Here is a 25,527-nt window from a genome sequence, read left to right on the forward strand (position 1 = left end):
CCCAAAAACATGAATCTTTCAGGTTGCCTCACAACCCTCCCACTAAGATGAGGCATTGTCTGTGGTTGTGTATCATTTGTGATACGTATTGCAGCTTCATATGATATTTTATCTTGTCCTGTTGGTACTAGACTAGACGTATCCTCTCTAATTTCTTCTAGAACAATTTCACTCAGGGGCTTGTGGTTCATTACATAATCTTCCTCTAAAAATTAAGCATTGGTGCTGATAATGATCTTCTGATTTTTAGGATTATAAAACAAACCACCTTTCTTTCCTTTAGGATATCCCACAAATAGACAAACTTCTGTACGTGATTCCAATTTGTCAGTATCTCCCTTCAGCTCATGTGCTAGACTACCCCATATCCGAATATGACTCAGACGAAGCTTACGCCCATTCCATAATTCCATGGGAGTAGAGGGTACTGATTTAGAAGGTACCATATTCAGAATGTACACTACTAGTTCCAGAGCATATCCCCAAAACGAATTTGGTAATTCTGAATAACTCATCATCGATCTAACCATTTCCATAAGAGTCCTATTCCTTCATTCTGCCACACAATTCTATTAGGGTGTACTAGGTGCAGACAATTGAGATTGAATCCCAGCCTCTGATAAGTAATTCATAAACTCTCCAAAGAGGTATTTTCCACCACGATCTGACCGTAGTGTCTTGATACTTTTACCAAGATGTTTCTCCACATCAGCCTTATACTATTTGAACTTATCAAAGCATTCATACTTACAGCACATCAAGTAAATGTACTCATATCTCGAATAGTCGTCTATGAAAGAGCTAAAATATTCAAAACCACCTATTTCCTGGATAGACATAGGACCACACAAATCAAAATGAACCAATTCTAACACATCTTTGGCTTTATACCCCTTGGCCTTAAAAGGTCTCTTGGTCATTTTACCTTCCAGGCAAGATTCACAAGTTGGAAAGTTTTCCAACACTAATGAACCCAAGAGTCCATCGGCTATTAGCCTTTGAATCCTACTTAAGTTAATATAACCAAGCCTTAGATGCCAAAGATATGTTTGGTTCATTTCTGATAGGTTCCTTTCTCTTATTAAAATTAGAAGATGTGTTATTAATTTTCATTTGTTGCTTTGTCGGAGAAATTGGATTTAAAGTATACAAATTGCCTACTAATGTACCAGAACTGGTAATAACCCTATTCTTCTTGATAACTAATTTGTCATCAAAAGAAACAGAATATCCATCCATAAACAATTTAGAAACTAAAATTAAATTCTTTATAAAAGTTGGTACATAAAGACAATTTCTTAAAACCAAAGTTCTATTCCTATCAAATGATAAGTAGACGTCTCCCACTGCAACAGCCGCCACTTTTATAGTATTGCCCATATAGACGGTTATCTCTCCCTCATATAGCCACCAAATTTCCTGGAACCCCTACAATATATTGCAGACATGATTAGTGGCTCTTGTATCTACACACCAGGTGCAGTTAGATAACACCGCTAAACATGTTTCAACTACTAGAGAATAAGATATACCTTTATTGTTCTCTCTTCTACGAGGATAGTCAGCCTTCCAATGTCCCGACTGCTTGCAAATGAAGCACATGCCCTTCGGCTTCTTCATTCCTGCTTTAAGTCCAGTACCTAGAGATTGTTTCACTTTCTTTGCCGAGCCAGCTTGTTTCTTGTTCTTCTTCTTGCCTTTCGACTTAGAAGTAGAAACATTTTTAGCAAAGTGAACCTGAGAATTATGATGAAATAACTCTTCTACTGCCTGAAGTTCTATCAGTAGTTCTGCTAATGAATATATTCTTTTATTCATATTATAGTCCAGGCGAAACTGCTCAAAACTTCTGGGTAGTGTTTGGAGAATAATATCGACCTGGGTTTCCCCATCGATTTCAGCTCCAAGGATTTGTGTCTCGTTCAATTAAGCCATCATCTTCAGGATATGATCTCTTACGGGTGTCCTTTCTGACATGGTGGCTGTTAGTTAGAGCCCTAGAGCTAATCATTTGATGGTTGTATTATGGACTTTGTTGTATCATATTCTTATATAAATAAAGTCATTTGTTTTGGTTATTATACTTACTTGTATTGGTGCCAAATAAACTAAGTATAATAGCGTCCTTGAGTAGAAGGTTCTCACCTATATCAATCGGTTAGTTGAACCGATAGTGAGACGATATAGGGAACACTACTCTTAATCATTCCTGGTCAAGTATTAACATTCAGGGACAATGTTAATGCAATAAGACTAGCATGTTGGTCAACTCGATGACTTGATCTCACAAGTCATGGATATAGAGATATCATGTTGACACATGGGTATGCATTGGAGAATGTATACTGAATGACCCGCCATGAGAAAGTATCATGGATCATTATATGAGTGTCATATACTTTCTCATGTGGCTATTAGTATGACTACTAGTCCTTGGACCTGAAGTCACCATGGATCCCTACATAAAGAGTTATGTACTTTAGTTTCATCAAACGTCACCCGTAACTGGTTGGACTATAAAGGCGATTACAGGGTATGTAACGAATTATGCAGAGGGATGTGAGTGATGTAGATGAGATCTATCCCTCCTATATGACGGGAGAGACATCGATATTCTTGATAGAGTGAGACCACGAAGTGCATGACCATGCCCAAATGAGTCAATATGAGATATTGAGCTCATTTGATTTAGTGAGTCTACTTGGAGTTCAAGATTTAGATTGGTCAGAGGATGACACGATCTATGCCTCACATTAATCAATCTAGATGTCTAGGATAGAAGGACACTTGTCATATATTGTGAGGAGTCACAATTAGTAGTCACAAGGTGATGTTGGATCTCAACATTCTTGTAACTTGGGTAGTAATGATGTGTTGCTAGATACCGCTCATTACTTATGCTCCTAAATGGATTTAGGGGTATTGCCAACGTTACAAGAACCTATAGGGTGACATACTAAGGACAATTAGATGGAGATTAGGTTCATATGATGAACCAAGAGAATTATATTCATGTGATGAATCAAATTGGATTAAGAGTAATCCTAATTGTGCTAATTGAGTTGGACTCAAGTTGATTCATGTGTTCAATGAGTCTAATTTAGATTATGACTCATTGAATCAATTTAATTAAATGAATTAGATTCATTATATTAAATTAGCTTGAATTAAATGGTTGGATTAGATCAACCATGAGAGAGATTAAGTCAAGTTTGACTTAACTTGAGAGGAAGAGGAAGAGTCAAGTTTGACTTGACTTTATGCCACCTCATTGGTGAGTTGGCATTAAGTAGACCAATGATGGTGCTCCACATCATCATGGTTACTTAAGTGAAGTGCCACCTCATGGGAGTTACCAAGAGTTGTAACTCTTGGTATCCCATGGAGGTTACAAACCACATAAGTGTGGTCGGCCTCTTTATTGGAGTGTATGAGTTTCATTTTTGTAAGTGTAACTCTCATCTTCTTCCTCCTAGAGCTCTCTCTTCTTGCTCTCCCTCTTCTCTTGGCCGAACACCCTAGGTGCTAGCACACCTTTGTTTGGTCCCCTCCACCGAATTTTGTTCGTGTGGATACTTCTAGAGGGTTGTCTACTTTGACAATCTTGAGATCCCGCAAACCGTTGGACTAGCGGTATAGCGAAGGGCATCGCATCGAGGGTAACGCTCTTATCTAGTGTAGATCTAGACTTTAGAAACTCGTACTCATATTTTTGTTTTATTTTTCTTCTCACGGATCCGGTGGCGGGGGTTTCCGCGACGCGAAAAAGCGGTTTTCGCAGCCCGAAAAACCCAACAGTGGTATCAGAGCCACGTGCTAAGACTTGTATGAGTTTAGTTTGATTTTTTATGAAAAAATATAGCTTCTGTGATTTTCTGTAAATTTAAGTTTTTATGGTTTTTATGAGTAATTTTCTCGTAGAAGCGAAGACAAGTGTTTATACGCTTGTAGGCTTCGACTACCGAGAAGATTTTTCCGAAACGGCAGGGTTTCGACCCAAAATTTTTTTAGACAGCTGACTAAGGCGCTGTAGGATCGCTTAGGGACACTCGCGATGGTTAGATCGCGGGTAGGGGCGCTGCCCCTGGCCCCGCAAGGGGATTCGTTCCGCGATTGCGCCCGAAAACCGCTAAACGGGACCGCCGGGAATTTTTACTCGTAAAAAATTGGTATTAAAATTACAGAAAATTATGAAAATTACATAATTTAGAATTATGTATAATTTGTGTTAGTCATGGCCCAAAAGGACCCAATCTGATTGGATTTGTGTTGTAATTCATATTACGGCCTGCGCGCCGTCATTTGTGTTGTGCGTGTTGTACATTTGATTCGCGACCTGCGCGTCGTGTCTTTCTCTATTTTGTATTCTTGTTGTAAATTAGTTTAGACTCGAATGTAACTCATGTTTCAAAATTGTAATGTACAAAATTGGAGCGGTGGAAGGTCCACTCGAGACGGAGTTATGAGGAAGGCGCGAGCAACACAAGATGGTAAAAGGGAGGAGCTTGAGAAGCTGTTGACCTTAGGTTGACCATCCGATCTTCTCATTGGCTTGAGAAGATCGTAGTAGAGCCATGACTAATCACAAATTAATTTAATTAATTGCTTGTGTGTATGTGATGCATGATTAGTAATTAATTAGTGCCTAATGATTAGATTAGATCTAAATCGTGTACAAGATGCACCCTTTCGATTAGATTAGATCTATCGTGTATTTGATACACATCGACGATTAGATTAGATCTAAATCGTGTCAACTCTAATGCCTACCGTGCCGTGATATCTATCACTACCTCGATCACATGTGTTGTTGAATCTGCCAAAGCAGAGCAATACATATTATCTTGGTAGGGTACGGAGGGACAATCTTTGTCCCGCTTATCAACGCATGGGCAAATGCAAACTTAATTAGATTGAGTATTCCTAGTTAACTCGGTTGGATCGAGTACAACTATAGGCATTCTTCCAATGGTTGGAAAGATAGGACATACATCACATTTATATTAATTCTTGGGCGTATTAGCCAAAGCTAACTCAAGTTTTAATATAACTACGGATAATGATCCTATAAACAAGAGTTGCATAGAGATGTAATTGGTAAATCGTTACCTACCGATCATACTAAATCTTGGGCGTATTAGCCAAAGATAACTCAAGGGTTAGTATGATGTGGATCTTGTCCCACATGAATTATAGAATTCAGTGAGAGCATCATTTAGTTAAAGGCCTAATTAAATGATTTAAAAGAATATGATATTTATTTTCTGTATTTTTCGATTGTAGATAACCATGACGTCGAATACGAACACCTTCTCTCTGCGTTTTGTCCTTGAGAAGGACAAGCTCAACTGAGCAAATTTCCTGGACTAGTACAGGAACTTGAGAATAGTTCTCACCCAGGAACGTAAACTATGCGTTCTGGAGCAGCCCATTCCGGAGGCTCCTCCTGCTAATGCCCCGCGAGCAGACAAAGATGCTTACAAGAAGCATCAAGATGACGCATTAGATGTGTCCTGTCTAATGCTCACAACCATGAACTCTGAGCTTCAGAAGCAACACGAGTTGATGGGCGCTTACGATATGGTTGAACATCTTCATCAACTATATCAAGGACAAGCGTGGAATGAGAGATTTGAGATCTCAAGAGCACTATTTCAGTGCAAGATGTCAGATGGGGCTCCCGTAGGCCCATATGTACTCAAAATGATTGGGTACATAGAAAACCTACAGAGGTTGGGATTCCCGCTTGGCCAAGAGCTGGCCACTGACCTGATCTTACAATCCTTGCCGGATAGCTATAGTCAGTTCGTTCTAAACTACAATATGAACGAAATTGACAAGCCACTGCCCGAGCTGCTTAGCATGTTAAGAACTGCTGAGCTGAACCTTAAGAAGGCAAAGCCCCACTCTGTTCTGATGGTTCAGAAACACAAGGGCAAGGGCAAGCCCAAAGGCAAAGGAAAGTCCCAAGCCAAGGGCAAAGGCAAGGCACAGAAGCCTAAAGGAGGGGTCGCCAAGGATGCTACCTGCTTCCACTTTGGTCAGACCGGGCACTGGAAGAGGAACTGCAAGGTGTACCTGGAAGATCTTAAGAAGAAACGAAGTGAGACTTCCACTTCAGGTATATATGTTATAGAAGTCAATCTATCTATTTCTTCATCATGGGTATTAGATACCGGATGTGCATCTCACATTTGTACTAAAGTGCAGGCGCTGAGAAATAGCAGGGCATTGGCGAAGGGCGAGGTGGACCTACGCGTAGGCAATAGAGCACGAGTTGCTGCTGTTGCTGTAGGGACATATTTTCTATCTTTGTCCTCTGGCCTTGTATTAGAGTTGGATGATTGTTGTTATGTGCCTGCATTAACTAAGAACATAATTTTGGTTTCTTGTTTGGACAAGAAAGGTTTCTCTTTTATAATTAAGGACAAATGTTGTTCTGTTTATTTAAAAGATATGTTCTATTGTAGTGCACCTCTGATGAACAGACTCTACATTCTAGACCTTGAAAGCCCTATCTATAACATAAATACCAAGAGGTTCAAGTCAAATGACTTAAATCAAACCTATCTCTCGCACTGTCGCTTAGGTCATATAAATGACAAGCGCTTATCCCAGCTCCATAAGGATGGTTTGCTGGACTAATTTGATTTTGAATCTTATGAGACGTGCGAGTCATGCCTACTAGGAAAGATGACCAAGACTCCCTTTAGTGGGCACAGCGAAAGAGCGACTGATTTGTTAGGACTTATACATAGTGATGTATGTGGCCCTTTCAATGTCACTGCTAGAGGCGGTTATAGGTACTTCATCACATTTAATGATAACTTCAGTAGATATGGTTATGTGTACTTGATGACACATAAGTCTGAATCCTTTGAAAAGTTCAAAGAATTCAAGAATGAAGTACAGAACCAGCTTGACAAGAATATTAAGATACTTCGATCAGATCGAGGTCGAGAATACCTTAGCCATGAGTTTCGTGATTATCTAGCTGAGTGTTGGATTCTATCCCAACTCACTCCTCCTGGAACACCACAGTGGAATGGTGTATCCGAAAGGAGGAATCGTACCCCATTAGATATGGTACGAACCATGATGAGTCACATAGATCTTCCGACATTCCTTTGGGGCTATGCTCTAGACACGGCAGCTTTTATAGTCAATTGAGTTCCATCCAAGGCCGTGATAAAGACACTATATTGGATAAGGACTGGGAGATATGCCCAGGTGTCTTTTATGAGGATTTGGGGTTGTGAGGCTTATGTTAGACATCAAGTCTCAGACAAATTAGGACCCAAATCCGACAAGTGCTACTTTATTGGATATCCCAAGGAAACTAAGGGATATTACTTCTATATTCCTAGTCAGCACAAGGTAGTTGTGGCAAAGACTCGGGTCTTTCTAGAAAGTGACTTTGTTTCTAGAAAGACTAGTGGGAGCACGTTCGATCTTGAAGAAGTTCAAGATGCGAACAATAGCACTGAAGCCTCGATGGAAGTTGAACTGGAACCACAAAGTGTTGTGGATGATGTTGTTCCACAAAGAGTTGAGGAACAACAACCAGTTCAAGTAGACATACCTCTTCACAGGTCTGATAGGGTACGTCGTCAGCCTGAGAGATACTCATTTCTCTTGTCTGACCATGATGACGTTGTGCTCATAGATGATGAGCCTACCACCTATCAGGAAGCTGTGATGAGACCAGATTCTGAGAAATGGCTAGAGGCCATGAGATCTAAGATGGAATCCATGTACACCAACCAAGTATGGACTTTGGTTGATCCACCTGAAGGGGTAAAACCCATTGAGTATAAGTGGGTCTTTAAGAGAAAGACTGACATGGATGGACTTATCTATAAGGGTTGCTTGGTAGCTAAAGGTTTCAAGCAGATTCATGGTATTGACTATGATGAAACCATTTCTCCAGTAGCGATGTTTAAGTCCATTCGGATCATGCTTGCCATTGCAGCATACCATGACTATGAGATATGGCAGATGGATGTCAAAACCGCGTTTCTGAATGGAAGCCTGCTCGAGGATGTGTACATGACACAACCTGAGGGTTTTGTAGATCCACAGCATACACTACAACAAAACTGCAAACGACAACACCCCTACGACAATAGTTTTAAGAGAAAGCGTTGCGTATTTGCTCAAAGACAACGGTTTTTGCCAAAACCGTTGTCTTTTAACTCCCCATTAAATATAAAAGACAACGGTTTTGGCAAACTGTTGTCATTGAGTGACTTTTTTTTAAAACGACAACACTTTTTACAACGGTTTTATAAACCGTTGTCTTTATCCGCGTTTTTAGCGGCTACGACAACAGTTTTGAAAAAACCGTTGTAATTGAATTTGGTCATTTCCCCCCTTCGCTATTTTCCTTTCCCTCGCTGTTTTCGTTTCGGCGCCGTGTTTTCGCGTTCCCAAACCTAAGCCATTTATCTTTCCCTCTCCTCATACGACGTTGCTCCCTCTCCTCATACGGCATTGCGCTCCTTCTAGTTTCCTAGTGAGCAGAGGCGTTCTTCAATGGGCTGCCGAAGATCCAGACGCACGGGAGGGAGAAACCGAAGAACGGGATCTGCCATGACGACAGCGCGCCGCCGGTGAAGGCGAAGACCATCGACGAACTGCACTCCCTGCAGAAGAAGAGGTCGGCGCTGAGCACCACCACTACTTGACGCCGATCATCAGCATCAACGACAGCGCCCTCATGTTTACCCATGTCCTCTACAACCTCTCCCCGGCCGATATCTGCTCTCATCTCCTCTTCATCACTCAAATCATCACATTTCATTCTCATTGAAAGAATCACGAATTCCTTGTAGAACTCTACGAGCAAGCCATAAAACATGAACATGGATCATTCATAACATCGACCGGAGCCTTGGCTACCTTGTCCGGCGCAAAGATTGGCCGTTCGCTGAGGGACAAGCGCGTTGTCAAGGATGAAACCACTGCCAATGAGCTTTGGTGGGGAAAGTAAGTCCACACAACTAATTCATGATCCTTCCATTGATGGTTCCTTCTCAAAATGTATGTGCACTATTCACGCAGAGGCTCACCGAACATAGAGATGGATGAGCACACCTTCCTAGTGAACAGGGAGAGGGCTGTCGATTACCTCAACTCTTTGGATAAGGTACACATGCACATCAAGTGTTTGATGTAATTCCTCATAGATCCTAATATGCCATCTGAATGATACAAGGTATTTGTGAATTACCAATTCCTCAACTGGTATTTTAATTTTATATTATTTAAAATTAAAATTTTAGGATTTATGTAATCTAAACCTATACTGTGCACTTTAAGTGTTTCTCTCGATCTATTGTTTCTATTAAGATGAAATTAGCTCATTTAATTTCTTGGTATTATTGCTCAAACACTATATGCAGGCTACTCTTAGAGAAATCCATGCCTCTCTTCTCCAAAAGCATCTACATGAACATGAAGATGCAAAAGCAGAAAAGGAAGAGTTGCAGGATCCAGAGGGTAAATAACTTGGGAATTTAATTAACTTAGTTATCTGAACTTGTTTGAGTCCTATACTTATGCTGTAAGTTTATTATTATTATTAATATTATTATTATTATTTTTTTCTAGATTACAAGCATTATTCTCGTGAGAATGTAATTGAGGAAGCTGATGAACCCAAAGAACGGAAGAAGCAGGTTCATTCTCACCTCAACTCTTGCAAGGTGATGAAGACAATGATGCAATTGATCTTGAAGAAGACTGGGCTAAACTGGTAATGTGCCTCTCCTGCTGTTGCGCAACTTCTACTGTACATGCCATGGAATAAGCCTAGAATTCATCTCAACTTTTTGTTTTTATTCTTGATATTCCATGTTGAATCGTGTTGAGTTGGGCACTCCCGGCTTTTTGATTAATTCGTGTTTGGTTTGGCTGAATTGGAAGGACGAATTGCACATATCACCCAGTCAAATGGGATCAGTGATGGATTTTTGCTTATTCTGACAACCAATTTATTTGACTTTCTCCTTGTTGCATTACTTTCTGAATTGGGAGGCTTTTCAGAGTATGCTTAACTCATATTTCTGAATTGGGAGGCACATCAAGTGTTTAAATTTGGAACTGGCAAGTGCCCTATCAAACTCGACATGCACTTTGAACTGGAACCATTCATATTTTTTTGTCCTAATGTTTGCAAATTTCTTGCAGTGTTGGAAAATGTCGTTTTCGATGAACACACTAGGGAAGTAGACTACTCTGATAACTCTATTACAGGTGATTAACAAGATGAAACAAACTTCTTGAGTGAATTGGTATTGTGTGAAAGGGAATCTGGTTCAATGGAATTGTTGATGTTGCAGAGAACACTCGAGCTTCATATCCAATTGAGTATATTCCTAATGTTCGATTCATTTAATCATCACAATCGTTATGAGGACTGAAAATATATAGTGGATATGTGAGTACATATTTATTTTTTAATTAATCATTTAATTTAATTTATTAATCATACATCAACTCTTGTTGTACAAAGGAGCTTGAAATTGTTCAATTCGAATAAGCAAAGGAAAGGGAAAAAGAAGCCTATGTGGGAAGTCGTAAAAGTTTGCATATTATATATACACACATATGTTTACTTGTGATTAATTTAAAAATATTTAACTGTGCATTATTCGTTGATATTTTTTTGTTAACATAGGGTCCTTGACAACCTGATGCTAAACAATGTGGGTTTTATGTGATGAAATTTATGAGAGAAATTATTGAAGGAAATGCTACCGGTGAGAAGGATTCACTTAGCTCAATGGTAATATTTGACATATTCTCAATTTTCTCAAATAATTTCTTTTATTTGACTTTGCTTCTTCATTACTGATTTTTTTTACTAATATAATCTGGTTTGTTAACAGTTCATGAAAACAATTTACTCCAACGAAGAAATTGACGAAGTGCGATCCGAATGGGCGGATTGCGTACTATACTATATTCATTACTAGGTATAAATTACTAGACTTCAAAATATGGTTGAACACTTTGTTTGTGACTCCATGACTTATTGATTTTGATTCCTTAGTGCTAATAATTTGTTTGTTCACAGCTAGCTATCTCCTTTGCTCAATACTTCATTCTTGCATTTCTACCATGAGCAGAATTAGCTGACATTTCCCTTATTTATTGCCTCTCTTTGTGGTCCAAAATTAATAATGGATGGGTTGTGTGAGTAGCTTATTTAGTTGTTTCCGAATTATGCAAGGACTGACAATGTGGAAATTATCTCTTTGTGAATTGTTAGATGATGACCTTTTTGTATCTTATGAGTTGCTCTACAAATTTCTTGTTTGTACTCTCCTTATGATTTTCGTCTATATGCCATGACTTAATCTTGTTTTTCCTCCTATAATTTATTATTTTTTCTTGTTTGTACTCTCCTTATGTCAATTTGCAGCTCCTGGCAACTTGTTACTTGCAAAATGGAAAAGCATATTATGCCTACCAGGTCTCAAAGGTAATGCAGTCTGGAAAATGGCACAGAAAATTGCATGAATATTTTGTTTCAAGATGTTAATGGATGTAATGCGCTTTGCATGGATTCTATTGATCTTGGATGATAGTTCACTTAAATAATGTTAGCTGCATGTAGTGCTAATTATTTAATAAACTATGCTAAGCTAGGTATCACTGCTCCTAGTAGATTCCATGTACTGTTATTCTCTAATAAACATCTCTTTTTGTTTCCTTCATTTGGTTTGTTTTTGCCTTCTATGCACTACAGATTGGTTAATTACATTCTCCTTTTGGAATTCTGGAATTTGATAAGTTTTGTTAAATTTTCTCTTGCAGGTCGGGCAATTCGTGAGCCTTGAGTTTTTTTGATGCAAGAAGTGAGTTTTGTTAGGATGTAGCTTGCCTTGCTAATTTGTAAATTAAAAGCTATATGGAGAACAGCAAATGGAAAACATGCATGTGATTTAATGTATATGGAGAGTAATGGAAAACATGTGTATTTTGATGAGTAACAACTCATTTTGTATATTTTTGTATATGTGGCTACAAGATGAATTATATATGGATGTTTATTTTGGATTTAATGTAGTAAATATTTAGTTTTGCATTGGTGGTTTGCTTATAGTAAAATAAGATTGGTTGTTTGGTATTAATGAGCATTAAAGACAACAGTTAAAAATATTGTAAAAACTAGGTAAACCACAATGAATTTTTTTTTGTAAAAAGTGATAAAAGACAACGATTTTATCCGTTGTAAAATATATTAAAACTGTTGTTAAAAAAACAAAACGTGTCAAATATTATCTACCACAACAGTTTATATCTGTTGTAAAAAATGTCTACCACAACGGTTTATTTCTGTTGTTAAAATTATCTACCACAACGGTTTTAAAAAGTTGTCATATCCTTCGCAGCTAAATTTTGGGCATATATACAACAACAGATAAAAACCGTTGTCAAATATCTACAAAGACAACGGATTCAAAACCGTTGTCGTAGGGCAATACATTCTACAACACCCTCACTTACAACGGTTTTTTTACCCTACGACAACGGATAATATCCGTTGTTGTTTGCAGTTTTTGTTGTAGTGATACTAGCAGAGTATGCAAGCTGCATAGGTCCATTTATGGACTAAAGCAAGATTCTCGGAGCTGGAATCTTCGATTTGATGATGTAATCAAACAGTTTGGTTTCATCAAAAATGAAGATGAGCCTTGTGTCTACAAGAAGGTTGTAGGGGATATAGTTGTCTTCCTCATATTGTATGTAGATGACATACTACTCATTGGGAAGGACATCCCTTTGCTTCAGTCTGTCAAGACCTGGCTAGGGAGTTATTTCTCAATGAAGGACTTAGGTGAGGCATCCCGCATTCTAGGGATACAGATCTACAGAGATAGATCTAAGAGATTGCTTGGCCTAAGTCAGAGTACATATATTGACAAGGTACTCCTTCGGTTTGCCATGCAGAACTCTAAGAAGGGATTTCTGCCGATGTCACATGGCGTGAGTCTTTCAAAGACTCAAGGTCCCTCTTCTAGAGAGGAGAGAGACCGCATGGATCAGATCCCTTATGCCTCAGCCATAGGATCTATCATGTACGCCATGCTATGTACTCGACCTGATGTCTCGTATGCTTTGAGCATGACGAGCAGATACCAGTCAAATCCAGGTGAAAGTCATTGGATAGCGGTTAAGAATATTCTTAAGTACTTAAGAAGGACTAAAGAATATTTCTTGATATATGGAGGCAATTATGAGCTAGCTGTAAAGGGTTACAGTGATGCCAGCTTTCAGACCAATCAGGATGATTATCGATCGTAGTTAGGGTTCGTATTTTGCATAAATGGTGGTGCTGAGAGATGGAAGAGTTCGAAGCAGGACACAGTAGATGATTCTACGACAGAGGCCGAGTACATTGCTGCATCAGAGGCAGCAAAGGTGGCAGTTTGGATCCGCAAGTTCATCACTGAACTTGGGGTGGTTCCTAGTATCGCTGACCCTATTGAGCTCTATTGTGACAACAATGGAGCTATAACACAGGCTAAGGAACCTCGCTCACACCAGCGGACCAAACACATACTACGGCGCTTCCATCTCATTCGAGAAATTATCGAGAGAGGAGATGTGAAGATATGCAGAGTACCTACAGAGGCTAACATCGCAGATCCCTTGACCAAAGCTTTGGCACAGAGGAAGCATGATGGTCACACTAGGTCATTGAGGCTTAGAGCCTATACTGATTGGCACTAGTGCTAGTGGGAGATTGTTAGTTAAAGCCCTAGAGCCAATCATTTGATGGTTGTATTATGGACTTGTTGTATCATATTCTTATATAAATAAAGGCATTTGTTTTGGTTATTATACTTACTTTTATTGGGGCCAAATAAACTAAGTATAATAGCGTCCTTGAGTAGAAGGTTCTCACCTATATCAATCGGTTAGTTGAATCGATAGTGAGATGGTATAGGGAACACTACTCTTAATCATTTCTAGTCGACTATTAACATTCAGGGACAATGTTAATGTAATAAGACTAGGATGTATGTCAACTCGATGACTTGATCTCACAAGTCATGGATATAGAGATATCAAGTTGACACATGGGTATGCATTGGAGAATGTATACAAAATGACCCGCCATGAGAAAGTATCATGGATCGTTATATGAGTGTCATATACTTTCTCATGTGGCTATTAGTATGACTACTAGTCCTTGGACCTGAAGTCACCATGGATCCCTACATAAGGAGTTATATACTTTGGTTTCGTCAAACATCACCCGTAACTGGGTGGAATATAAAGGCGATTACTGGGTATGTAACGAATTATGCAGAGGGATGTGAGTGATGTAGATGGGATCTATTTCTCCTATATGACAGGAGCGACATCGATATTCTTGATAGAGTGAGACCACGAAGTGCATGGCCATGCCAAATGAGTCAATATGAGATATTGAGCTCATTTGATTTAGTGAGTCTACTTGGAGTTCAAGATTTAGATTGGTCAGAGGATGACACGGTCTATGCCTCACATTGATCAATCTAGATGTCTAAGATAGAAGGACGCTTGTCATATATTGTGAGGAGTCACAATTAGTAGTCACAAGGTGATGTTGGATCTCAACATTCTTGTAACTTGGGTAGTAATGATGTGTTGCTGGATACCGCTCATTACTTATGCTCCTAAATGGGTTTAGGGGCATTGCCAACGTTACAAGAACCTATAGGGTCACAAACTAAGAACAATTAGATGGAGATTAGGTTTATATGATGAACCAAGAGAATTAGATTCATGTGATGAATCAAATTGGATTAAGAGTAATCCTAATTGTGCTAATTGAGTTGGACTCAAGTTGATTCATGTGTTCAATGAGTCTAATTTAGATTATGACTCATTGAATCAATTTAATTAAATGAATTAGATTCATTATATTAAATTGGCTTGAATTAAATGGTTGAATTAGATCAACCATGAGAGAGATTAAGTCAAGTTTGACTTGACTTGAGAGGAAGAGGAAGAGTCAAGTTTGACTTGACTTTATACCACCTCATTGGTGAGTTGGCATTAAGTGGACCAATGATGATGCTCCACATCATCATGGTTACTTAAGTGAAGTGCCACCTCAAGGGAGTTACCAAGAGTTGTGACTCTTGGTATCCCATGGAGGTTACAAACCACATAAGTGTGGCCGGCCACTTTATTGGAGTGTATGAGTTTCATTTTTGCAAGTGTAACTCTCATCTTCTTCCTCCTAGAGCTCTCTCTTCTTGCTCTCCCTCTTCTCTTGGTCGAACACCCTAGGTGCTAGCACACCTGTGTTTGGTCCCCTCCACCTAATTTTGTTCGTGTGGATACTTCTAGAGGGTTGTCTACTTTGACAATCTTGAGATCCGACAAACCGTTGGACTAGCGGGATAGCGAAGGGCATCGCATCAAGGGTAACACTCTTATCTAGTGTAGTTCTAGACTTTAGAAACTCGTACTCATATTTTTGTTTTATTTTTCTTCGCATGGATCCGGTGGCAGGGGTTTCGGGGTTTCCGCGACGCGAAAAAGCGATTTTCGCAGCCCAAAAAACCCAACATGTTTCACTTTCTTTGCTGAGCCAGCTTGTTTCTTATTTTTCTTATTGCCTTTCGACTTAGAAGTAGAAACATTTTAAGCAATGTGAACCTGAGAATTATGACGAAATAACCCTTCTACTGCCTGAAGTTCTATCAGTAGTTTTGCCAATGAATACATTCTTTTATTCATATTATAGTCCAGGTGAAACTGCTCAAAACTTCTGGGTAGCATTTGGAGAATAATATCGACCTGGGTTGCCCCATCGATTTCAACTCCAAGGATTTGTATCTCGTTCAATTAAGCCATCATCTTCAGGATATGATCTCTTACGGGTGTCCCTTCTAACTTGTTGGCTGTCATCAATTTTCTCATGTCCTAGCAGCTCGATTCTGGTGTCCGAAGAGTTCCTTGAGACTGTTCATCATATCATAAGTAGTTAGTAAGTCCTGATACTGATATTGCAGCACATTTGACATTGAAGCCAAAATTTAACACCGCACCATCTCATCTGCCATTACCCATTTCCTATGTTACTCAATCTCCTCTTCACTAGAATCACTATTAGGCACATTAGGGAAGGCCTCTAATAGTACAAACTTATAGCCTTCAGCAGTTAGGATAATGTCCAGGTTTCTTTTCCAATCTATATAATTGGGACCAGTAAGTTTGTTCTCTTTCAGTATAATGGCCAGTGGGTTGAAAGTCATCCCATGAATCACAAAATAAACTTTTGGTCAAGACTCTAAATTTAGAATAATATTGATTCCTCATATAATACTATTTAAATTTACCAACACCTCAAAACACCGTGAATTTTGCATGCCACGTTAGCGTGGGCGTATACAAATTTAACATTTGTAAGAGGAGGTTTTACCCATTAATTTTATTATCTTGTCATCCTAACTTTATGACAAATAAAATTAATAGTTGATTTTCCTTTGGTCACGCAAAAAATAGCAGTGACTCCGTTGGGGAGGATACTAATAGATGCGCCTAAGTGTATACCATTACTTGATACTTAGTCCATTAAATAGGATTGTGCCGCTTCAGTTGGGGAAGATCACATGCTCCTAAATAATTTCCTATAACCATCCATAAAGGAAGTTTGATCTAGTGATCCGCAAACAAACTCATCTGTTGTGGAGGGAGACACTTAGAGCCAACACGCAAGTTTGTTTCATCACTTACAAACTAGTAATGGAGACCATGGAATTTATTTAAAATCCCTCTCCCACTTAGTTATTTAAGGTGAGAAATTTTTTCATGAAAGCACACATCACATGCATACACACATCACAGTAAATAAAAGCAATAAATATGGAAATTAATTTTCCAACTATTATGGTTTCTTCCATCACTGTCCTCCGTGTGCTGTCAGCCTTAGGGTTCATGTCGTCGGGTCCATCGAGCTTCCTTTTCTGCTGCACCTTTGGTCCTCTAATAGTCCCACGCCTCGCAAGGATACGATCCGCGACAAAAATAGAATTTTACATATATTGATCCTATATTCCACAAGGGAATGTACATGAAGTATAGATCAAACAAAAATGTAAAATCCTAGGGCTAATACAGCTCCTACTGTATTTAATAAATACAATCATGCACACACAAAAAATGCCCTTGTCAAGTCCAAGGGTCCAATCACACACAATCACATTAAGCCATAATAGTTGGAGCCTGCAACTACAGAGTTAGCATATCCTACTATTATCCTCCCTAAATTATGTATGACATGTGCATAATTATACTGAAAACCAAACACACAGAGGCAAACCCTAGCTCTGATACCATTTTTTGGTTGCTATTCGGAATATCGTACCGGTTCCCCTGTACAAAAATTTTGTACAAGTCCTGAACCTTTCCTAACAACCTATTGTGTTCTTTAGAAATTAAATTTGGAATCAAAAATAGAACTTAACATTATTGATTCCAAATTCAACTTATCTATTCTTAGAGGTTTAGACTTGGTTCGCAAACGATGCTTAACATTATTAATCCAAATACACCTATGTTACAAATTTGATTAAATATTTATTTCAAAGTTTGGCTTCCAAGTCAACCGTGGCAAGACACTAGGCCTTCTTGGGTATAGGATCATCCACCACTGTCAAGACAAAGCCTTACAAAGAAACCAATATTTAATCTCCTTATAGTAACCCTAGGTTTAACCATTAAGAACAATTGAATCACAAGATCGTAAAAAAAGAAACAAAATCGAAACATAAATTTGATAGCCTAGAATCACTAGCCTCTTGTGTTTGGTATTTCAAGATCTAAACAAAAAGATAAACTAGTTATGATGCGAAAACTAATAACTAGTTATACCTTTTATAGCTTATAGACCTCACGATCTTCTATCGTATTCCTCTTCTTATCTCGAACGTCGTGTGGGCGACGATCTACCGAGACAAGAATCCACCCAAGCCTCCTTATTCTCCTTGCAAGTTTCGTCCACCAAGAATCTCCTAGAGATGAAGGTCTTCGTCTACCAACCAAGCTCCAAGGGATGCAAAGAAACAAAACCTCTTTTCTCTACTTCTTCTCTAAGAAAAATCTAGCCACCAAGAGTCTCCTAGAGAGTTGATGCCGCCGGCCAAAGAAAAAGAAAATGAGGAGTGGATGAGGGCCGACCACACCAAGGAAGAGAGGAGAGGAAATAATAGATGTGTTGTTGTGAGGTGAGGCACCTCTACCCTCTCTTTTATATTCCTTGGTCTTTGCAAATAAGGAATGTTTTATAATTAAAACTTCCTTATATTCATTGCCAATGTATCAAAAGGAAAATTTAATTAAAAATTTCCTTTTAATCCTCTATTGGCGGGCCACCTCATTGTCTTCCAAACAAGGAAAGTTTTAAACAAAAATTAAAACTTCCTAATTTGTTTCCAAAAATTTTTAAAATAAAAATTTCTCTTTAAAAAATTCCCTTAATGGTTGGTTATAAAAAGAAACTTTTATAAATTAAAATCTCTTTATTAAAACATGTGGATGATTACAAAAAGGAAAGTTTTCTCTAAAATTAAAATCTTCCTTTTAACTTCAAATAAGAAAAGATATCAAACCTTTTCTTAATCCTTTGTAGATACTTATAAAAGGAAAGATTTAATTTTAAAACTCTCTTTTAAATCATGACTTCCACATAAGAAATGATTTTAAAAAATAATATCCCTTTTATTTAATTGTTGTCGGCCACCTAAGCTTGGGTTCAAGCTTGGGCCGGCCACCAACTAACCTTGGTTTGGCTGGCCCTAGCTTGGGCTCCAAGCTAGGCTTGGTCGACCGCCTTAAGGTGGGTAAAAGGTGAGTATGGGTGAGTATAAGACTTTATAAATAAGAGTCTACGATAGGGACCGAGAGGAGAAATTAGTTTTGGTCTCCCGATGAACTTGAGCTTCTCGTGTTCGCCCGAACACCCAACTCGAGTTCATCAATAAAAACTCATACCAATAAATAGTTATTATTGAAATGCTACACCAATCCCATATTACTATATGGGCTCCTTCTCATCATGAGTGTGTTAGTCTCCCTATGTTTAAGATATCGAATGTACACTAATTAAATGAGTTACTGACAACTCACTTAATTAATATCTAAGTCCAAGAGTAGTACCACTCATCCTTATTGTCATGTCGGACTAATTCCACATGCAGGATTTACATGACGATCCTTATGAGCTCCTCTTGGGGGCTTTATCAACCTAGATTGCTAGGACACAGTTTCCTTCTATAATCAACAACACACACTATAAATAATATAATTTCCCAACTTATCGGGCCTATTGATTTATCGAACTAAATCACACCCTTTGATAAATTAAAGAAATAAATATTAAGTATATGTGCTTGTTATTATATTAGGATTAAGAGCACACACTTCCATAATAACAGAGGTCTTGTTCTTTTATTTAATCAGTATAAAAAGAAACTACCTCAAATGGTCCTGCTCAATACACTCAGAGTGTAGTAGTGTAATTTTATAGTCAAGATAAACTAATACCAAATTACACAACAACTATTCCAATTGTTTGTTCCTATCCATCTTAGTCGTGAGCTGCTGTTTATAATATATAAGGAGCTGATAACATAATCTTCTGTGTGTGACACCATACACCATATTATCTACAATATAAATTAATTGAACAACTACACTTAGTACATAAATGTAGACATTTGACCAATATGATTCTTTATTTCAAAAATAATGTTTACAAAAAGCTAAGCTTTTAGTATGCACTCTAACACATTGACCTGCTAGATGTCCGGTCCTCCAAAACCATCTATACTTCCTGCCTTATGACTTTAATTTGCCAAGCCTTCTACCTAGTATCTAATCCAATTGACCTGCTAGACTTTTCCTTTTCCAAAATTCACTAGGGCTTTTCCTTTATCAAGTATCACTTGGACATTCTAGTTGACTACCTGCACACTCAGTAAACTTTCATTAAATAAAAATAAGCCTTAATTTTGAACCTTTTCCAATTATCAAAAATCCAGTTCCTTCAACACCAATAGAATCATCATCGGAGGAGTCAAAAGAGGAAGAGTAAGCTCAATCCAACCTCCTAACACAACTGGCAATAGAGCAAGCTGCTATGACCGAATTTGAACTCGAGTTTGAGTCTAAATTTGAACCAAAGTTTGAGATAAGCTATAGATCTATATATACTTTCCTGACAAGCCTAATAATGAGGTAGTCTCTCCCTTAGTTAATAAGTTATATACTGTCATTTGTAATTTGGTTTGAAATTAGCCAAATCCAATATCTAGGTCAAGTCACTCTAAAAGAAGGTAGAATTCCTTAAGGATAAGAAGACTACCCTAAGCACTTTAAATGAATAAGTTCAAAATGGAACTTCAACACAAGTCCAACAACTTGAGTAATAAAATTCCTTTGAAAATTGATGTTGAAGAACTAAAAGGATCATTAAAATGGTTAACTTCGATCTCCAAGTCCCTTAATATATTACTCGAAACACAAAGGATCATATATAATTGATCTTCACTCGCTTATAAGCCTAAGAAACCTTTCAATATCATATCTATTATTAATTAATGAACTGCTAGAAATCAAGTCTAACCATGGGTCCCTAAATTAATCATGAATATTTAAGTTGGACAAAATCAATATTGAATCCACAATTGTTATATTCATTACCTAGATAAATCATATCAAAGTTATGATTTAGAGAGAACCAATAGAAAAAATAATTTTATTGTAAGATAAAATTGCATGATTGTTTCATTTGTTACTTTTATTATGCATCCTTAGTTTATTTTTTACTTAACTTAGCATGGCTAGTTAACAAATAGTTAATTTGATACTTAACAACCTAGTGTTAGGATGTGGTGAGACGATAGTTTATTAGGGAGGCTAAGAATAAGTGTATCCAAGTTGGGTATGGATTATCCTATTTGGTGCACTTGGTTGAGAGAAATTAACTGAAGCTACCTCGCCACATCCTAAACTAGTTAGACCTAAATTTTTCAATAAGTAGGTTAAAAATATAATTTCTTAAAAAGGCTTTATTTAAGGAGGTGGTTGTTTCTCCAATATCAAAAAAGGTCATTATGCCTTACCACAACTTGTCAGTCAAATTTTGAAATGTGTATTTAACTGATTAATGGCCAAACCAAAATCTAATACAAGGTCAAATTAGATTTAAATTTCAAACTAATTCTCTTCAAGTAAAATAGAAAACCTTTTCACCAAACCTATAGGTTAACTCGATTAATAATCAAGAAAAGGGTGAAATGGAGACTAAGGTAAAATTGATCAAAACATTATAAATTAAATTCTATTCAAGAACCATTGTAAGTGCAAAAATAGAAAATTTTCAAAATTAAGTTAATTTTTTGAAATAAAAAGATTATCGATACGAGTACCTGGAATAGGTCCAGGTGTCGAATCCATTTTGAAGTTTTAAAGTTTTTAAAATTTAGGCACCCGTACCCTATTCCAGGAAGCCCACAAAATCCCATCCAAAAAGCCTACCCAAAATGTCGTCGTTTGAGATGAAGGCGCCACAACATCTTCCATGTTCCCAGAAATGTTGCCACCCAGAAACCTGACAAAGGTGGTTCAAGCACATGGAACACCTTTGGGTGAACAGATATGATTTTAGAAGGGGGGCCTCGTGGCTTCAGCTCCAGGCACCTCCAAAGCTTATTTCTGAGCTGTTTCTTCCCCATTTTTGATTTCGGTCTAGTCTTTCATAGCCTAGGTAATTTGTTCCTATTTTAGTTGTCCAAAAAATGTTTTGGTTACAACCTAAACTCAACTTGTCATTATTATGGTAAAAATAAATCATTTATTTATGTTGGTAGGATTAAGAGAAGAGCCACAGAGCCTGATTCCTCTAGCATCCCTAGCACTGACATTAGGTTCCGTGCAGAGGAACTTAGGGTGTTCACAAGGTGTCTAGAAAGGAGAAAATAAAAAGTATGATTAGGGTTCATCCACCTAAGAGTTTTAGGTCATGGAGTTGGGACTTGTGTATCAAATCATGTTAATATATTGTATTGTTCCTGTAACACCCATAAATTTCCTTTATTTTTACAAGCGCAAAAAGAAATAGAAGAAGAGAAATGAAATAAAAATATAAGCATAATGGCCCGTGCTTGGATTTGAACCTGAGACCTCTTCCTTGCGATTTGTTTAAGTAGCCATTAGGTGGTGGTAAAGCATAACATGAGCAATATGAAACAATTCCTTATATGTGGATTATGTGCGAAGAGATGCTCCAACTTCCACTTAGTATAAAAAGGGTTGGATGAGATTAAAACCTAATCTTTCACCTCCTCTTTCCTTTCTAGCTGAATCCCCTTCTCCCTCCTTTCAAGTTTCGGCCAAGGAAACCTAGGGCTCCAAGTCTTAAAGCTTTCAAAGGAGGGAATCTAAGGGGAGGGTCTGTAAAGCCCGAAAAATTCCCGAATTTATTTTAGAATTATTCTATGATTTTTGTGGAATTTTTAGATATTTTTTCGTAATTTTCCGAGTAGCGGAAGTGGCAAAAATAATTGGAACCGTAAAATAGCTTAGGCGGGAATCGAACCCGAGACTTATGGTTTACGGATAAGTTTAGTAACCGGTGAACCCAGCAGGGCCATGCTGAAAGAAAGGAGAACCAAATATATTTATATTAGAGTTGGGTTCATTAAACCACTTAATATAAATAATAAACTTAAGATGGAGTTGGGTTATTTTATTTTGGTTCAGCAAATCCCTCTTCACCGAGACCATTCACGCCGCCCCCTCCTTTTCTTCCTCCTTCTCTCGGCGCCACATCAAGGAAAGGCTAGGGCTTTCTTCCTAGGGTCCCAAGGTTACCATCCGGCAACGATTTCAACACAAGGAAGTTCTTCTCCGCGAGAGGAACGCGAGGACGTAAGCGGTTCGTCGAACGGAGCGGTTTTCCGGAAAACCTAGCGGATAGAATCGTAAGAAAACCTTGCGATAGAGGTAAGAAACCCCTCACCTGCAGTATAATTGCTCTCGCTTGTTAGTTTTGGCGTTAGTTTAGTAGTTTTACAGTATTCAGTTATAGGGTGTGCTCTCAGTGCACACCAAGCCTTCGGCAAAATGCCTAGTTCAGAAGGATGCACCAGTAGGCATCCTAACAGCATGTAAAACGTATTAGAAACATTTTACTCAGTTTATTATCAGTTATTACAGATATATGGATCAGATATCCATTAGGTGGGCTCCCACAGTAGCCTCTAGGTTCAGATAACCTAGCTCTAGGTGCAGATAACCTAGAACAACAAATTAAAATAAAACAGTATTCAGTATTTTACTTTTATTCAGTTGGCACTGTATTTGGATCAGATATCCATGGGCTGGACTCCCATAGTCGTCCCTAGGTTCAGATAACCTAGTAACACTGCTGGATTCGGAACTTGCAATCCCGAGTTTCGTAGGGATGCGCGCACAGTAAGTACAGTTGCCAGGGCCCCAGCAGCATGTTTAGTATTTTCATCTATTATATGTATAGTTTTCAAATTTGAAACTAGTGATGAGAACACTAATTTAGCTTTCAGTTCAGTTCAGGTTCAGTTTACATGATTTGAGTTCATGTACAGATTTAGATATATGCATGACTAGTTCAGTTTCATACTCAGTCTATAAGTATGCCATGTTCAGTTTAAAGCATGTACAATTTATGTGCTATGCCATGTCTCAGTTCCAGTTTATACTTTTATATGCCATGCCATGTTGCCATGCTCAGTTTAGTTTTCAAATAGCATGTTTTAAAAACATAATCGCATCGTTGCATGTTTTTGTGAGGTAGATGGTTTCTTACTAAGCTTTTTAGCTTACAGATGCTACTTTTCTTATACTGCAGATACCGGTAAGAGAAAAGTGGACTAGCGGAGGCTGGAGGGCGATGCTACGATGATGTGTGTGTGCAAGGGGTCTGGAATAAAGATCCTTGGGATCTATACGCTTTCATTTCAGTTTTGGTACTTAACATGACTAGTTTTATGACTTAGTCTTGTTACTAGGTGTTATAGCTTAGTGAACTATGTCTTGTTTAGTTTATTATGTTTAGAATGTTAATATTTACATGCTAGAGTGTTTTCATGTATTTAGAGCTTGTGTATGTGATTGTGGCACGAATCAGTGCTGGAAATCAGAAATTCGGATTTCGTTTTCAGACTATCAGCACCTGGATCGGTCAGCAGACCGATCCAGTGCCATTCCTCCTCCTGGATCGGTCAGCCGACCGATCCAGATGGATACAGTAGCCTACTGTATCTCCCTGGATCGGTCAGCCGACCGATCCGTCCGCGAACAGAGAGTTCGGGATGAAACCAGCAGTCACTGATCGGTCAGCCGACCGATCAGTGAGCCACTGATCGGTCTCCCGACCGATCAGTGAGCAGCTGGATCGGTCGGCAGACCGATCCAGCCAGCGTTCCCGTGCGCGCCAGTGGATCGTTCCACGGACCGATCCAAAGCTTCAGTTTCACCTCCCCGGTATAGCTATGAATATCTAGAGGGTAGTTGAATATGAAATCTCACTCTCACAGTGTTAACAGAGGCAACTACAATAGTTTAGTAAAATTTTATTTTACCCAGTTTCCGCATAGTACAGCACAGTAGTTTCAGTAGTTAATGTAGCGATCCGGCTCACAGCTTAGTACCTAGGAGTTTGGTCGTTACAGAGTGGTATCAGAGCAGTGTTCCATACTTCCTACACACACATCAGCATTGTGCCTACAGCTTCCAAGTAAGAACATCTCTCACTCAGTTTTGTTTTCAGCTTTCATATCAGTTATATGTGCTTCATGTTTACTCTCATGTTGGTAGTTAATTAATTCATGTTTACAGTAATAGTATTTAACATGTTACCAGTAGTTAACTATAACATGATAGTCTAGTTATATATATGTGTTCCCTGCTATTTAGAAAATGGTACGAGGACGTCCAGCTAAGAAAGCATCAACGGCTGAGCCCCAGCATGAGGCAGGCAGTTCAGTGCCTCAGCTACAACAGCAGTTAGCTGAACAGCAGCAGGAGATAGCCTCCTTAAAGGCTAACCAGCAGACTACTCCCCCAGTCACTCCAGTACCGAACCTCACGACTCCAGTAATCACAGAGGTTGTACCAGCTCAGCTTGCAGTACCAGTCCCAGTAGCCCCAGTAGCAGGGGCTAAGAGAGAAGCTTACCTTATCCAGTGGCAGAGAATTAAGCCCGAGAACTTCTCAGGCACCAGCGAACCATGGAATGCTCAGGCATGGTTTAAAACACTAGAAAGCACGATGGAGCTTCTAGACTGGCCAGAGCATGAAAAGGTGAAGTGTGCCTCCTTCTGTTTAAACAGGAGACTCACGTATGTGGTGGGAGCGGATTAAATCGAAGTGGCCAGTAAATCAGATGACATGGGCCAACTTCGAGAAAGAATTCTTTGAGGAATTCTTTCACATGCAAGTCACGAATCGACACTATGACGAGTTTACAGAATTTCG

This window comes from Zingiber officinale, chromosome 1B (assembly GCF_018446385.1).
Source record: "Zingiber officinale cultivar Zhangliang chromosome 1B, Zo_v1.1, whole genome shotgun sequence".
Classification (NCBI taxonomy): domain Eukaryota; kingdom Viridiplantae; phylum Streptophyta; class Magnoliopsida; order Zingiberales; family Zingiberaceae; genus Zingiber; species Zingiber officinale.